General features: G+C 40.4%; 1 long non-coding RNA gene across 1 annotated transcript in view; it reads left to right on the top strand.

The window, feature by feature from the left end:
* The window catches only part of LOC114017855 (uncharacterized), a 44,082-nt gene extending 28,449 nt beyond the window's left edge, over positions 1–15,633 (top strand). Inside the window, exon 3 of the long non-coding RNA XR_003563141.2 lies at positions 9,744–15,633. This is a non-coding gene — a long non-coding RNA (uncharacterized LOC114017855). The remainder of the gene's footprint in view (positions 1–9,743) is intronic.
* Positions 15,634–17,980: the final 2,347 nt, after the last annotated feature.

Here is a 17,980-nt window from a genome sequence, read left to right as displayed (position 1 = left end):
TACACCAGCATGTGTTTTTAAATGTAATGCATTTTGATGTCCTGTTTGCATTGGACTCACTACTGTAGGTCTCTGCAGGACATTCTGTTTACAAAAGAGATTACCAAAAATAAAAATTACAAAACAAAGTGGTGTAAGTTACAGAAATGAGAGTAGGAATGCCTCACTCCGGAAGTTTTTGCCACAAGTCCAGATATAAATAAGGCCAAAGGGACTCACTATAAATCAAGTTGTTTTCCTATTACCTCAGTAAGACAGGAGCTCAACAGCTATCCTGGCCTTATTTTACAGGCTATAACCTCGAACTAGTTTAAATCTACCTTCATTCAGTTCATAGTTCATGAAACAGCTGTTTCTTATCCTCCCTCCCTTATCTGTTTAGTTACTCCCCCAAGCACAAACCCTCCAGGACCATGAAGGTATTCATCAATTGGCATCCAGGGCACTGCTGAACAGTTACTGCTGTTCACCTTATTCCTTATCCCTGCACTAAGTAATTTGGGCACCGCTTGATAATGTCCTCAGTTTCTGTTGTAGTACTACACAGTAGTCCTGTTCAACATCAAGGTCCCTTTAGTGTAAATGCTGTTCATCTAAATAGGCTGTAGCTAAAGGGCACAGCAGAGTGAAAGGAACTAGGAGACAATATAACTTTGTCAATGTGATATTTGTCTGGATTAATTATCCTCCACAACAATTTTAATGGTCAAATGCTGTGCTGATGTTTCTGTACTGATTCTGGGTTTGGGGCATGTACAGAGCTGGTGATGAGTTCAAACTAGTGCATCATTCCACTCTGCATATCGATAGAAACAATCCCTGCCCCAAAATTGCTTGTAGCCTGAATAGGCAAGACAGACGAAGGGTACGTAGAGAACAAAGGCGTAGAAAGGAGAATATCTATGGCCACAGCCACAAGCCTGTTCCTGATATGAAGCCTATGCACTCAGCTTGACTACCCGCTCACGCTAAGTAGCAAAGGCAGCCTTGAGCACACAGCTGAGTTGTGAAACATAACTCGTCAGGCAAGTTCACACCCTTCCTAATTACTTTGTGCAAATAGTCTTTTGAGTGAACTATTGTTCACATCAGCACTTAAAGGAAACAAATATAAGCCCTTGTTGTTTCAGCAGCTCCTGGCTATAAACCTAATATGAGATAGCTTTGTGCAACAGCAGGTCTAGGTTGCCCATGAGATCCCCTGCATTGCTACAGAGCCAGACTACTGGGCAATCAGCTACAGCAAGGATTTACCACCCCAGGCAGGTGATACACTCTGGTTTGTAAGTATAAATTCCTGCAGATAGGAGAATTACTTTGTCCCTCAGCCATAATATATGCTGATATGTGTCCCAGCTGGGATCTACTGTGCTCCTTGTTGATGGTTGTAAGGTGGCATGGTAAGTGGATCCTGTGCTGGCTGAAAATATTGCAGCAGCAGCAGAGTTATGATAATCATAAAGTATGGATAATCACCACTCTGTTACCTTGCCTCACTGCTCAAGAATTAGCTCTTCACTTCAGATTAAGGAGCAAATTTTACTGCAGCCACACTCCCTGGTTTTGTGCTGCTCCAGGCAGGACTCTGACCTGAAGCTGGCCCTGCAGATGTTTTTCTGAAAGGCTCAGAATAATATAAACATGTAAAGACTATACTTCATTTTGGAAAAATTGGCCGCTGAATGTAGGTGTTCATCTCATCTTCAAGAAGTGTGAACCACAGATCAACTTAGCTTAATGGTTCTCATTTATTTCCCTAAAACAATTAGTATTGTGCAACATGACCAACCACTTCACTGGAATTTTTCACTGTGACTGGAAAATCTTTTTGTAAGGGCCTAATCAATAGTTATCCACACACATATATATTAATTAAAAAAAAAAAGATATTTTGAGAAATAAAATACTAATTTTTTTGCAGAAAAAAAGTGCTCACCTCAGGTTATATGCAGCAGAAGAAACAAGGGCTGTTTACTGCAGCACACGTGTCACAAAAGCTGCTGGTACTCAGCTGAGCATCCGAATTCTCTGTTTGGAAGAACAGTCCACAGCATGTAGTTAAAATGCAGAGGAGAATATAAAAAAAGTGCAATCCTGTGTGGGTGAATAATCATTTTCTTTGAAGCACAAATCTGACACATATTTCAGAGCTCATCAGAAGCAAAAATCAATTCTGAGATTACTCTTCATTCTAGCTTTGGATGAACTTGAAAAAGAGAACTGGCATCAGCATGTACAGACAGGTCCACAACTATTTCTAGGCCCTTTGCATTTCCAGGAACAGGCAAAACCAACAAACACAGAGGAAATATTCTGTCAAACAGAGCCAGAACATTGTCTCAGTTTTCTTACTCCTCTCACCTGCCTTGAGGGACTGATCCCTGGGAGACCATTGCTGCTTCATAAAGCTCCCAACTGAATAATTGTCCCCTGGGGAATGGTAACTACAGATTCCAATGAGAACAGAGGCAGTGTGGCTCTGCCTCCCATGCTACCAGCTCCAGGATCAGAGAAGCAGAGAGATGTGTATTATTCCTCCCCTCCATACCTCTCCTCCAGCCAAAAAAGTTTCCCTCTGCACTTGACAAGCGGGGGAAGAAGGAGAAGATGGAGAGAGAGGTGCAGAGAAATCCCCCAGTAGCTCAAGGCCATTAGATTACCATCCAAGCAAGAGCTGGGGCTGACATCCAGAAGTACCAAACCGCATGGCCAGCTTTGCAGGGGAAGCCTGACATTCTGCTGGCACCCTGGGGGCCTGCACGGGCTGAGGACCCGGTCCAGCACATTGTTCCACAAAGAGTAGGGGAATCCACTGGCAAGAGCACAGCATCATTTACCCTTGGCCACGTGATATTGAGGGAAGGCTCCTGTCCTTACCCATCCTATGGGCCATATAACCAGGAGCCGCATCTGCCCATTGTCCCCAAGCCCTTACAGAAAATGTTCATGTGTTTGAAGGCCTTTGAAAAACGTGGGGCAGCAATTTTCAATGTAAAATGCCATGCTTAGTGGTGGAAAGAGTTTCATAGAAAGCTTATTTATAATTATTCCTGTTTAACTGAAAGAGAAAGGTATAGTGTCATTTTTTGATTACTGAAGTGCTGCAGCTGCATTAAGAAATTTGTCCAGCAGTAGGGGGTTCACAGGCTCTTCCCACAGCTTTATGTTCTGCTTTGTGCAACATCCAAACTGAATTCAACATTTGTGATTTCTTGAGGCAATGGTTCTCTTAATCTAAATCTTATCTGCCCAGCTGCAGTTTTTATATTTTCCTCTGACTGCACACGTCACATGAGATCGAAGGACACTAGAATTTAGTAAATCTTTTAGAGCTTAAGATTATAAAAGGTGGAATTTGTTTCATCAGTTGACTTTATTAATGCTCTGCAGTCTGAACTGGATTTGAAATTGAGCTGAGCAGCACTCACTAACAACAGAAATAAAATGCACGGTGAGAAATATTTAGTTTATTAATGTCTATCAGTTTTCACTTATAATAACAGAGACAGATGAACTGTACAACAAAGTGAAGAATAAGAAAATCCGTCTATTTCTCTCTATCTTTGCTCAAATAAGATATATTTAGGTATACACTGTCATATTTTTTTTTAATCTTTATTCAAGCAAAGCTCCAATAAAAGCAGAGAAATTATGTTTTTCTCACTTGGTATAAATCAAATCTCATTGATTTATATAGATCTATCACTTTTCAGGTGGCATCAGCTGTGGGGTTTATAAGTTTTTTAGGCATAAACCCTATCTTTACAGCACAGGGAACAATGAGGCCCATATCGTGGCTGACATTTCTGTGTGGGATGTGAATGAACATGTGTGTGGATGTTTATGGACATGCAAGTGTTCCTCTGTAAAATGCATCTTGTCAGAAACTTTTCTAAGGATTAGGCAGCTGGCTAACCTCTGCAAAACTGTCATCATTTGCCCAGCCTCACTCACTGCCATCCAAAGGGAAATTTTCTTCACAGGAAACAGAGCACTAATTGCTTGCCTAGAAAGGAAATTAATGACTCAACAGTTGTGACCAACAGGCTGCATTTTCAAGATAGCCAATCCTGAGAAATGTCATCTTTGCCAGGCTATAATTTCCATTCACTGCTTACAGGTTTTTTGAGTTTAAGTGGGTCTTTTTAATGGTGGAAACAAATATAAAACGCCATGCGGCTGTGGAGCTGTATCACAGGGCAGGTCGCTACCCTCCCTAGTGGTGTGCATGTACTGGAACTGCTCATGCTGGGCGAGAGACACCACTCTGGCAACTGCAGTCCCAGCCCTGCCTCTGCACCTTATCAAATCCACGTCAGCACTAATTAGAAGCCAGAGCACAATTCTTGTGCCATGGTACATCAAAGCTCCACTTTGGAAAATGTCCCTAACAAGCAGAGCTGCACTGCTTTGATAATCCATTACTACGCATAGTTTCAGGGCAACATCAAGCAAGGAGGCACGTTTAGTTTTTGCTGTTTGTTAAAAACAGTGACAACGTGAAAAGGAGAAAGGCTTCATTTCTAACAACTCTCCTGGAGGTGGAGAAAGGCAGTTGTTCTCCATCCACGACAGATGAGTCATTAAACATGAAGACGTGTTTCTTGCAGAGCTTTTACATCATATTTATCTAGATCAAATGGTCCATTGTTAAGAGCTTAGACACAGCCACAAGTCACGGTATTCTTCTTCCACTTCTTATAAAGTGAGGTAACTGTACTGCAATAAATATATTCTATACAGGTAATTTTCTATCAAAGATATGTTGATATTTGATCAGTAAAGAACCCATTCTACTTATAGCACCACATGGACCCACAGCCTACAGCTGCAATGAAGAGAAGTGCATTGCCTTTTGCATGGCCCTTCCAGTCAAGAACAGTTCACCAGTTCATCTCTGTTTTAAAGACCACCAACTGCCAAAAGCTGAAGCGAGGCAAAGCATAATACTCTGATTTTGTGCAGAAATCTAGAAAAAAGACAACATAAAATGCAGCTGTGATGAATCAGATTAAATTTCTCCAAAGATAAGAGAAGTTGCAAGGTTTCTTTAAGGTAATGATAAGTAAATAGGCTACAAGCATGTATGTGTAACTACTTTGGTGAAACCAGAGTTGTGTTCCCACCAAAGGCTTTTATGACCCTATTCAGCTCACCTGTATGTGGCAAAGTGTCTCTGGCTCTGATTAATATTGTATGTATTATAGAGGAGCCAACAAATTCACTCAAGAGACAAGAGAGCAAGGAAGAATCAGAACAGAGCCAGAACAAGTACCGGTAGCTATTCTTCAGAAATGCCTTAAACGACTTTTACGGGATGAGTGGTCCCAGAGGGGAGCTTAGATGTGTCACCAAAAAAAGTGGTTTCTAATAAGTTTCCGCTGCATGAGGGGAAATGGGTCTTTGCTTATTCCTTTTAAATGAACAGGATGGCAGCAAAGATAGTCAGTTCCACAGAAAGTTAAAATTTATTTTCCTATTGGATCCTATCCAAATGTGATTTCATGCCGTGGAAAGGTTACCACTGATTTCAGTTCCAGTGGATGTTGTCTTTAGGCCCCAGCCAGAGGCTTCCTGTTGCACCCCTCTTCATGCAGCGCTTGCCGAGGAAGACGTAGCCTGGCCTTCATCTGCCCCACTGCAGGTCTGGCTTGCAATTAACAGCAGTGGCCCCCAAAGGTGTATCACGGAAACCATGTAATTTCTTACCCGCCTTTTGCCCATAGACATGAGTCTGGTTCAAGAATTATTTTCCATACAGGCTATGAAGTATTCTAAGACAGAGATTTTTAAATCTGTATCAGTAACTGTAATTTCCTGTTTACAGCTCTACCCAGGGATGTCAGAAAGTCAAGTACTTATATCTTTAAGATGAATGGCAATTCCATTGAATTAAGCACATATGCAAGTGCTTTATTGGCTGGCTTCTCTAGATAAAGTACATAAAATATATAAACTGTATAAAGAAATAATAGCCAAAATAATTTGTTCTTAGGCTCAGAACTAAACAAACTTAGAAATGTATGAGGAAAAAAGTTCCTGGGTTTGACTCAACCTTTACTGGGGATTAAAATCCTAGTACACACGGTCAGTGATGTAAAACAAGAAACATGGTGTCTAAATTAGGGAAAGATACCAGATGTGAGGAAAACAGTTGGAGGGAAGTATTTGGGAAAAAAGGGTAATATGACAGATGATTTTGAATCTTCTGCAAGTTTATTTTTTCATATTTAAAGCTAAATCAAGTAAGAAGTGGAGATCTGTATTAGCTCTATGCCCAAAGCAGCCGCAAGGGCAGAGCAATACACGCTGAGCTCTGCATACGTCACAAGATGAGAACCTGCAGCATGTGCAGCAGGTGCAACAACATCAGAGACCATTACAGCTCAAAAGGAGCAGCAACAGTGCTTGCACCTGTGAGGTGTGATGTATTTATATGGCAGGCCCTCACAGATCCAGGGATATCCAACGTAAAAGCCCATCATTTAAATTCTTCAATATATATGTTTACAGAAGGGGCTGTGAGCCATTAAAAGGAAAGGACTGGGAATTCCTTATGTTTTGGAGGAGGGGGCTCTGTGTCCCATGCAGCTTTTTTCAAAATATGAAGGAGACACATGAACCTCAAGTATTGAGCTGGTCAACAACAGCCAGGAAATTCAAAGTCAAGGCTGCCACTGTGTCCTTGGTTGACCCTTTGATGCCCTGGGACTGCAAGAGCTTCAGCTCAGTATGTGGTCTTGTGTGTCATTTTTGTCACAGTACTTATTAACAGGTGTACAAATTCTGCCTGCAACGCTGCTGCTTTATCCAGTGTGCATCCAAGATGAACCTGACACAAGGCACAAACGAATGCCAGAATCCTGCCCTTCATGTTGCAGGTCTGCCCTCGCATTATCCCTTGTGTTACTGGAAGCGGTCTGCACAGATTGATTTAAACCTCCTTTTATCATGTGACAAGAGACAGAAATTATTAAAAAAAACCATAAAGCAAGTGTTTACTAAGATGTCTGCTCCATCTGACCTACATTTCACCCATCTGTTACAAACCTGATTTATGGAAAACCCGAAATTATAACACTTCCTAGAAACATAAAGACTCATAACTTGGCCTTATTTTGTCAAGTCACATCCTTTTTTCGATACCTGTCTGTGTTCTTACTAACCCAAGATACTTACTCATAAGACCTAGAATGATACAGTTCCTAAGCCACAGCTGATTATCTTCTCTGATGTCAGACATGAGAGACACATAACAGCTTAGAAGTCAGGATAAGGGAATGGTGGAGCAGCACCAAACAGGAGAAATGACAAGCTTTGCTGTGTGATTGCCAGCTAGGAGCCTTAGCAGGTCAGTAATCGGAATGATTATTTATGCAGTGCAGACTTGCAAGGAACCACACATGTCTTCTTGCTAGTTTCAGTGTCAGAGCTATACGATGTCCTGTCACATTAAGAAAAGGAGGGGAAAGAGCAAGAGTGCTACAGAAAGGGGTCTGGGAAATGCAGCTTTAATAAATTCTGCTGCAGTATGCCATCTGTTCTGATGGGAAATCTATGCTGTCATAAATCTGAGTGTTGTGGCTAGAAAGACTATGGGCACACAACCTAAATTTGTAGATACTGTGTTGTGAAAACTACAGAAGAGCTGAGGCATTAATGTGACAAAGCTGGATTCTTTTCTGGTTGGGAATAATTCTTGAGAATGTTTTTCTCTCCTTTAAATAATTTATAATTACATAAGCTCTGTAGGTGACAAGTTTTGTAACATATAGCTATCACAAATATTGACAAAAAATGGACCTGTGCTCATTCACTGTGAGTAGTTACTGAGTATAATAATGTGTTTTCTACTCCTTCTGGTGGGCAGTCCTTTTACAAAGATAAGGGTCTGAAGCAATCACCAGACCTTGGGCTCTCTCCTGAGGAAAATCCAAGAGGGAAGCTGACAATAAACAAGATTAAAGTACCTGGGGAAAATCTGAATCTTTCTTCTATGTGTCTTTCAAGTCCTACCTGACTGAGCAGAAGTTAACAACAGCAAGATGCAATATAGTTAATTATTTTTAATTAAACTTCCTATTGCCCACATTCATGAATAAGGACTCCTTAAAGGTAACAAAAAGAAACCAAAAATGAGTCTCTGTTCGATGGAAAGTCTAAAATAATCTTTTTATTGCTATCTTTTATGATTCTCATGTGCACAAAGTACCTGCTAAATGATACTTAGAACTGGGATAATCACATCACAGGCAGGCTCATTTGTGTACACTGTGACAGCTCTTTTGAAAAGAATTTCTGTCTTTCTTCTGTGTCTACCGATGCTTTGTCCAATGCAACAAACCAGTTCTAACACAAACACCAATGGACTGTCAGTTTAACATTTGCCTTTTGTCAGTATCATTGATGTACAGGCTAGTCACAGAAATGCTGTGGAAAATTCTGACATCTTTGCAGGATTTCAGAAAAAAAGCAACCTATTTTTGCAGAACAGCCACTATCCAGAAAATGTCATAGACCACTTAGAACTGGGACAGGAGCTAATGCATATAGAGCAGGGGTCCTCAAACTTTTTAACCAGGGGGCCGGCGCGCGGATGCAGTGGCAGGCAGTCACCTGCGGCTGCTTGGTTTCCCCCCCAACCCCCGGCGGGGGGTGGTGGTGGGGGGGTTCTGTAAATACCGGGGGCCAGATTGAGGACCCTGGGGGGCCGTACCCGGCCCACGGGCCGTAGTTTGAGGACCCCTGGTATAAAGCATACAGCTACTTTTGTCAGTGTTAGGCATGCAAGGTCTCCCAAGGTCCCTTCAAAAAAGGCCATCCTTTCCATCTTGTATCAGTTTCCACAGTGTGCAGACCCACAGTTTGAAAAATCCTTTATTCAGTCATGGAGAAACTTTTTTTGGACATTGTTTATATTCACATATGTTTGTTGAAACAGTAAATAGAATATATAAACCTTTTAAATATCAAGATACATCTCTAAGCAAGCAAAACTTGAATAAAAAATGTGCAGAGCAGTGGTAAGATCAGAGCTTGCTCATAGCTAGCAAGATAAAATATTAATGTCCTATATGCACCTTTTAAAGTACAGGTAATTGTGTGTAAATATGCATAAAAATCCACTAGTTCATTCACTTATGATAACCTCAAAATAATGAATTTTGAATGGACCGAAGGTGTAAGTCAGTTTCTTCACCTACTGGTATTAGCAGACTTTTTCCAATATACCACATTGCTTACAAAATCAATATTCATTCTAAATGATCCTTATGAATAAAGTGCAAGACAGCAGAGCATAGGGTTACTGATTGGAAGTGGTTGACTCACATCCAGTGGTTCTATTGGATCAAATCCCTGGATGGCTTTTCTACTCAGTATACCACTTTTACATTTATTTTGCCCAGGAACAGGAACCCACTATCACCAGGTTTTACTAGCAAGAATACTCTTGGGATAAAGATGTCCTCTCCATTAGGTGGTTCCAGGAACGGGCCACTTACACAAATGTGGGAGTTGAAAATTGTATGTCCAGCTGTGGTGGGGCTTATATGCACTGTGGAAGTGTGATTTGCCCACACCTCTGAATGCTAGAAGCTCCTTGTCATGGTGTAGTGATTTAAAAAAAAAAAAAGAAAAAAAGATGTCAGTGTTGACGTCTATGAGAAGTAGATAACGTATACATTGTTCAAACCAGACATGGGATAAACTTTCTTTATCCTTCCCACACCTTTTGCCCTCAGGTAGAAGATGGAGAGGACCCTGTGATGGCAGAATGGAAGACAAGGAAGCTCCAGCAGCCCTCATAAGAGGGAGGGTTGCTGCAGTGGGGAAATGCTGTGGAAAATATTTTGGACTGCTCTGCTGCAATAACAATCCATATTTACTGTTTCCCTTGAAATGTATTTAGAAACTGAGCAACCGGCTACAGCACCATGTAGTTAAGACATCACAAGTTGGAAATAGCCACAGGTTTTCTGCTGGAATCAGTCTAGGATGGTCTCACACTAAGCATGGCTGAGCTATGACTGAGGTGGTTCAAGTTTTTGCTTCATTCTGCAGGACTCATGACCTCAAAGAAAAGGATTGCCTTGCTGAAGCAAAGGGAAGGAACAGATGCATATATCCTGATTCTCAGTACACATCAATGTAAAGAGCACAGTTGAGCCACAGTAATATACAATACCTGTCAACATTCAGCTAAATATTTCACCAAAAGAGCTGAGGAAAATATAAGAGATGCATAAAAGTATCTTCTAGAAACTTTATGATAAGTTTTCACTGTTAAAAGGTAGACTTTCTCTAGGAGTTCAGTAATCAGTGTCATACTATTCTAAAATCTGGACTTGAAGAAGATGATAGCCACCAAGGAGATTATGGTTTTATTTATCACTTGTATTCTGCAGGAGAGACAGAAACAATAAAAATCAAAAACTCTGTCCTGTTCCTTCAAAGAAGTGTAGGTACCTGTCTCTGTGAGGTCGCTCTGGGCACTGGTGGAATGAAAGGAGGCCTCTACCTGCCACCCTGACTTAGGCATCAAAAGCCTAAAGTTCAGTCTGGTGTCTAAGTGTTTGTGCTTAATAGGAAAGCTATTTTATGCCTCATATATAACAAGTCACTACATAGGAAGCCTACTACCAGGCACAAAGCTCTGCATTCTGCATGCCTGGGCATTGCTTTGTAGGGCACTGGAGTCCTTTGTTGGATCTAGACTTACCCAGTATCCCAGCAGACATGACATTCACAAGGAATTGAATTCAAATGTCCTGAGTCCTAAAGTAATAATACCTCAAAATCCTGTTTCTCAGAACAGAACTGCAGTGTCAACCACACAGAAAAGGAACAAACAAGCTATTTGTTGTTGGTAGGGTTACACTGCACTACCCACCCTCCTCGAACAGAAAGCTTAGGATGATATTTTGAGATCACCATCTGTATTATGGGCACCAGCTGTCAGAAAATTACTTCATTCTGTCAAAACTGGAGACTGCCTGTGATTTTGCTGAAGTGCCAGGACAGTCAATGTCCATGGTGTATCTAAGGAGTTGTTCTGACCTTCAGGTGAAGCACCTTGGAAACACAAATGAAGGCTAAGTGGTTTCCACCAGGCAAGAAATGCACCATTGATTTGAAACACTTTGCTTACTGTCTTATTACTATTATACAGCAGAGATTATGAAAAACGGGAATAAACGTCACATTTGTTGAGAGTCATGTGACAGGCTGACAGAAAATTCATCCATCAAGCTGTCTCTTTGGTCTATATAAAACTTATCAAATACATAGTATTTCAAAGTGCTTTATCTCTGCTTAAGTAATGAGTTAATAGCTGTACTGTCTTCCTAAGTGCCCTTGTTCCCAAAGAGCTCAGGAAATCATCCCACTCCTGTAGGATGTTTTCATGTCTTATGCTGATGCTGGACTGTTTTTCTCTTACTTCTATTGAAACCATAGACAAAGCTGTAAGTCTGTTCATATTCCCTCTTAACACCTTGTGCAGAATTTCATCTACAACACCTACAGAGAAGGTCAAAGGGAGATTGTTACATCTGGTTCAGGGAGGAAAGACTGAATCAGCTATGCAAACAAAAAAGATCTGTACCATAGGATAAAGAGATTGACATTTAGACATAGCAATAATAGTAGAATGAAACAGTCATAAAGATGTTAACCAAATGATTTGATCTGACAATCCCAAATCAAAATGAAACTTTTTGATCTTTCATTTTTTAAATTCTTTGTTGCTGAAATAAAATTGGCTTATGTGGGCAAGTTTAGTTAAGGGTCTAAACAAAATGAAGAATCCCACATTTGTCACATAACAAGTCCAGAGCTGATGTGCAACTGGTCATCTTCCGGACTTTATTTTTTGAACATAAATATTCACAGTAAGTCTTAGAATTAAAGTTTTATAATCCTGGTCATTGTGATAAATGGTTACAAGCTTTAAAAGGTGAACTTTTAGCTAAAATGAAAAATTCTCTATACACAAGAACAACCTCAGTAGCTGCAAAACTGGACCTTAAAATCCAGATTTATAACTCCTCAGGTTTTTACAGAATATCAGCGATACATGGACTGGAGTACATTTTCAGTGCAGACACACCTGAGTTGGTTCAATGGCACTAAAAGCATTGTCCAGTCTCCCCTTGAAGCTGCCCCGTATGAGTCACTTAAGGTCTCAAAGCAGCATGAAAATGAACAAGCAGTAAGGTCTGAAATTTTTTAGCATTTCACAGACTCTTACTAGGAAATGTGTCCTGCTGTAAGGAGTCTGCAATGCGAATAAGGTAGGGAATGACAGGGAGAGATAGCACTGAGGAAGTGGTCTGTCCAAAAGACCAATGGCTGACTGCAGTGTAGCATCTGTCTCCCCTCACTTTGTAAGATCATTGCAAGTGTTTTGCCCATTTTACAGGCACATTATTTGCCCAAACACAATTCTGATACTTATTTTGAAAGCAATATCAAAACATGATGTTGCTAGCTTCCCAGTGAGGTTAAAACACCTTTAAATGATATACATCTTGAATTTTCTAATCTGCTCAGCCAGAGAACCACACTGTTAACAGACTTTTGTGCTCCAGATACCACTGAAAAAATCTTTATTCTCTCTACTAGTGAGTGACCAAATGATCAGTGTAAAGATGCATGTATCCTATAACCTGAGAAACCTGTGTTCTTAAAAGACATGTGCCATTTTTTCATTTGGATACTACTTGCCAGAGTACCAGGGGGTATAGAAACACAGGAGCTTCCCAGTATAAAAGGAGAGAGAAAGAGTGTGTAGCTACCATATAGACCTAAGACAGCCTGTGTCCTCTTTCGACCAAGGTGCAGTGCAGGATGCTTTCAGGAAAGGTGCCAATGCTCTCATAATGGATAATTATTTTAGATTATTCTGTTGTCTACCAGTGATGAATCTCATCTTAATGGCAGCTTGAGAGATCTGTGGTCTGCTACACAATAGAGCATTATCTGAGACTGATTATCTGAGTTCATTCCCCTTTTTGTATTCTCAGTAGGCTTTGGGGAATAACAGATGCAGCCAACTGACAGGCAAACTTTTTACTTTCTTTCCCCTCCCTCCCCTCCCAAAAGAACTGCTGTGAAGATATCCATTATCTCAGTCAGCAAACATGCAAGCTCTTCTGTACCCACACCAGGAATTACAAGATGGTCAGCTGACTAAGATGGAGAAGAAACACAAAGGCAACCCAGGAGTCTGAAACATAAACGATCCTTTCTCTGGATGGCTACTTGGCAAAGACGAGAAGCTGCCTGGAAGGAACACGAGTGATATCTCAGCACCATGAACTCTCCGATCATTGCCACCTCTCTAACACATTTTTACAATGCATGCTGGAAAGTTGCTGTCAGTGATTGAACCAGTAGGTCCAGTGCAATGGGACTATTTCTGAATTAATGGTTCAAATCCAGGAAAGAAATATTTCATCCTGAACCTATCTCCTCTTCTTAGCCTCTTGCCTTTATTATGCCTTTAAGTTGCAAACTCCTTCTGAGGAACTTTTCCTAACAAAAAGCATGCACAGTGCCCAACACACTCAGGCCTTGCTCCTGGGTAAGGCCTCAAGTTTCTACCTCGGCAGAGTATCCAATACTATGAGTATCATCCTAATTCAAAAAGAATCATTAAATGTTAGTTGGTTTGGTTTTCTGAACATTTTACAATCCTTAAGGAAAGAAGTCAGAAAATATTATTGCTATATGAGTATTTTACTTAATGCTTTAAGCTTCCAAACTGGTTAGAGGTGCTAGAGAACACTGTGGGCATGTCATGATGCCAGAAGCACCTGAGAAAGAATCACGTTGTCCAAGTCAGTAGAGACTATTAACCAAACACTTGAGGCTTTTAACTGTGAGGAATAAAGAGCTGGAGGCATGATATTGGAGGTGAAAAGGCTACTGAAGGCATCCTTGGGGAATATCTTTTGTATTCTCCTAGGAAATAAAAAAACTTCCAGTGAGAGGAAACAAAAGACCTGAACAGCAGGAATATTTTGGGACTGGAGCCAGGGAAAAGAGTCAGTAACAAAGACTGGTAATTTTGCATGAATTGCTGTTTTGTGTTGTTGAGCACCAGGACACAGCTGGTGTACTGGCAAACCTGAGGATTTGTATTAACAGTATTGAAATTATAATGAAGTTTTTATTTTATGATTACAGATGTTGGTGAATTATTGTTATTAAACCTATTAGTGTAATAGTACAAATATGAGTTTCTCTTTGCTTACAGTCTTAAATGTTGTAAGTTTGTGAAATTAATTTTAGATAGCTAATGAATAATTCAAAATAATATAAAAGGTCAGTTGAGTTAAAAGCACGGAGGCAAAGGTGAAGTAGTTTGTCAGATTCAAATCGTTGGGAGTTTGGAGTGAATTCACTGCCTTCCTCTGTTACACTCTGGACAGGCACTTAGCAGTTCTGTAGGGTGATCCCAGGTACAGCAGAAGCAAGAGCGAGATCTGGGGTTGTTTTATGAACCACTGAAAGACCAACAGTCTGTTTTGCAAATTGGTTTCTCCCTTTGCCTCATCTGAAAAAAAAAAAAAACCCAAACACCAAAACCACCAAATATCTAATTACTCGGGACATCTAGATTTCTGTCTGCGTTAAGTGGAGCATCTCAAAGCTGCCCCATTTGCAGAAAGGAGGCTCATTGTGTTTATGTTTTTAGTGAACTAGTCTTTTCTCAGCTGAACAACCAACGTACTAACCATAGTTGTGAATACTAGCTTGCTACATAAGAGATGCAATTTTCAGCTTACTCAGTATAGTGACCGAGTTTCTTCCTTTTTTTTTTTGTTTGTTTGTTTTAATATAAAACATGTAAAACAGGTGTACTAGGATATTTGGCTTGTTATGTATGATTTAGGCATATATGAAATACATTAAGGCAGTTCACTACCCTTATGAACTTGCAGTCTCTCTGGCTGTTAGACAATAGTTGGGATTTCCCCAGCACAGCTCTGTGGTTGCCCCTCCCTAAGCAATGGGATTTTTTGAGACAATAGTTACTGCCAAGCCACACTAAAATGTGAAGCTCTAGTTTTTTAATATACCTCTCCAGGCTGTGGTAAGCAGCCTTTGGCAGCTAACCAACCAGCCAGTGACAGGTGGTGAGGCGCCAGAAGAAAGTCATGCTGCAGATAGAGTGAGCGCTGCACTCTCACAAGAAAATCTAACACGGGAGTCCTCAAATGTGTTAAGAGCAAAGAAAATTGCAAAAGGATCATTCTGGCCCACTCTTGCTACAGGAATTTGGAAATACACTGTGGCTGATCCCGGGCCTGCCGATGCCCTTGAAGCATTGGCTAGGACACACACGTGGACAATGTGCAAGTGCTACAATGAATCTCTCTGCTTCTGTACGTGATCAGCCAGCTCGACTACAAAATCATGATAACTGGTTTCTGCTAGAGAGTACTAAGGTTTATACCCTTTCTCTGATCTGTGTGTTAAGCCTCTGCTTGCAAAAGGAGGAATAAACTGCTTGGTTTGAAGACCTTGGGAAAGAACTTTAAACTCTTGTCTGTCTATGCACATACTTTGAGACATATAAACAAAACAGCCTTTGAAAAGCCAGTCCTTGGAAATCATAAAATAAATATTTTCCACTTCCTTTTAAGTGCAGTAATTCCTCAGATGTTCCACCCTCTCATGAAGAAAATTCATGATAAAACTCTATAAAAACCTCTGATTAGACAAAAGGTTTATAATCCTTAGTGCTTCTACTATGTTGCTAGTCATTCTTTTTTTAATTCACTTTGCAATGAAAAAATGTCACCCAAAAAAGTGAAAAAGTTGAATGAGGGGTGATAACTGTGAGGTGCAGAGAAAGGCTAGTGAAGCTGGGGTTTTTATGTGACTCCCTGTAGCAGCAGAGCCATTTACGTTATGCAAGTCTGTATGTTATGTGTTGCACACGTGTGTATGCATGTTATATATAATTGTGCACTTATACACAGATGCACACACAAATTTTTGGCTATTCTTAAGGAGGCTGTAGCACAGTTTCCTACTTGAAGGCAATTAGAAAAAAATAAGCATTAATCTTCCAGCACAGCCTAGGCAGTGACAGGGTAATATCCCTCATTATGTTGCCAGCAAGCTTCCTGGGCTGAGAAGTTTCTTCCTTTCTTGTCCTCTTGGCTGAGCCTACCTACAGGCATGCCAACAAGCATTAAGAGTTATAATGCTTTCTGCTATGACACCTGACTCATCAAGGTACTAAACCACCTGCTTGATTTTGAGCATGGGAAATATTTCATTATTCAGGCACATTCTCAACTCCTGTAACTGAACAGGCATTGGATTAGTCAGAAAATGGAACTGGCAGCATTTACTATCTCATTTCACACAGACTACCAAATGGTGACAACAAATAGTCACTGCTTTCCTGGCCTCTATCTGAACTAGTGTGTTGGAGCCAGCAGGCAAAGAAACATTTTCTGTAAGTCCTCTGTTCTCAAATTTTTTTTGTACATTCATTTTAATCCAGGGCAAATTTCTGCTTCCCATATGTACAGGCAGTTCCCATTGCTTTATAAAAGATTATACTTGCAGGTGTGGGAGGGCAGTAATATCCATCTTTTCAGTATGAGCGATGTTGGAAGCCTCACTGTTGGGGTTTGTTTGCAATGGAACAATATTCCATGTATTTCCCAGATACAGCATCAAAGCTTATGGCTGTTTAGCACAGTTCCAGGTCAAAGCCTAACAGTAAAATATTGTAATCTTAGTGAGAAGATCATGTTCAAATGCAAGTGGAAATGGGAATGACCCTTTCCTTCAAAGTACAGAAAGCTACATAAAAACGATTGACTTCAGAAAATGTGGACAACCTGCATCTTCCCCTGAAGTATATGACTGTCAAGAGGCAAGTCTGAAAAAGATTGTATCCATTTATTTCTTTCACATGACTCAGCACTGGGAAGCAGAGCAATGCTCAAAATGGTTTCACAACCAACAGAGCAGCTTAGAGTCCCCAGGCAGAAGACAAAAGTAAAAAATTTCTCAAATTGAACTGTAAATGAAAATAATGTGCTTCTGTTCAGTACTTAAGGCGATCCAGTATTTGTATCAACAAAGTACTGTTGATTTAGCATGATTATGCTGATGCACAATTTAGTTGATGGTAGCTTGGAGCCAAAAGTGCCTTGTGATTTCAATGCACATCAGAGTATTGAGGTAAGGCCAACAGAAGATTCAGATACGAAGCAGTTCTGAAAGATCAAGTTGTATTTCTTCATTTTGGATGCCCAGATAGTCATTAGGTGAAAAGACAATGACTGCTTTCCAAAGCTGACCTTACATGACCAGCAACAGCACGTATCTACCTCAATATCATGCCCATGCAAAGGTTCTCTGTCACCACTTAAAATTGTACTGAAAAGCTTAAAAATTAAAATTCTACAAACAAGTCAAAATAAAACCCTGACATAAGGATATAGCTATTACACTATTCAGCTGGTTTGTTATGGATGCTAGGACAAGAACATGAATCTGCGTATTGAAAAATAAGTAGATTTCTTCTTATTAAAATCTATTCACAGGTATAGTTCTGCAAGAGCTCAACCTACCTGGATACAATCTTGACTTGGGCACATGTCCAATAATAGTCGAACAGGAAAAGGGTCTGCACAAGAAATTAACCTTCGTGAAACAACTTTTCAAAGCAGAACTTCCACAGCTTCACATTGTGGCACATAAATCCAGAGACCATCCCTCAGTTATACCTGTATTGACGGTTCTGCTCTACCTTTGTCATTAGCAATGACTTCTCTTCTGCAAAGGGCTTCTGTTAGGTTTTCTGAGTGGTTGCTTCTGGCAGAGTTTACTGCGTAATTAGCAGTATTATCTTCCATAAGAGGGATGGTACATATCAGACTGTGCATTATTAACTAGTCATTGCCCTCAGATGATCTGTTAGATCTTTACAGATTGATGTTATTAA

The sequence above is a fragment of the Falco cherrug genome, chromosome 5 (assembly GCF_023634085.1).
Source record: "Falco cherrug isolate bFalChe1 chromosome 5, bFalChe1.pri, whole genome shotgun sequence".
NCBI classification, from domain to species: domain Eukaryota; kingdom Metazoa; phylum Chordata; class Aves; order Falconiformes; family Falconidae; genus Falco; species Falco cherrug.
This window is presented reverse-complemented; position numbering and strand designations above follow the sequence as displayed.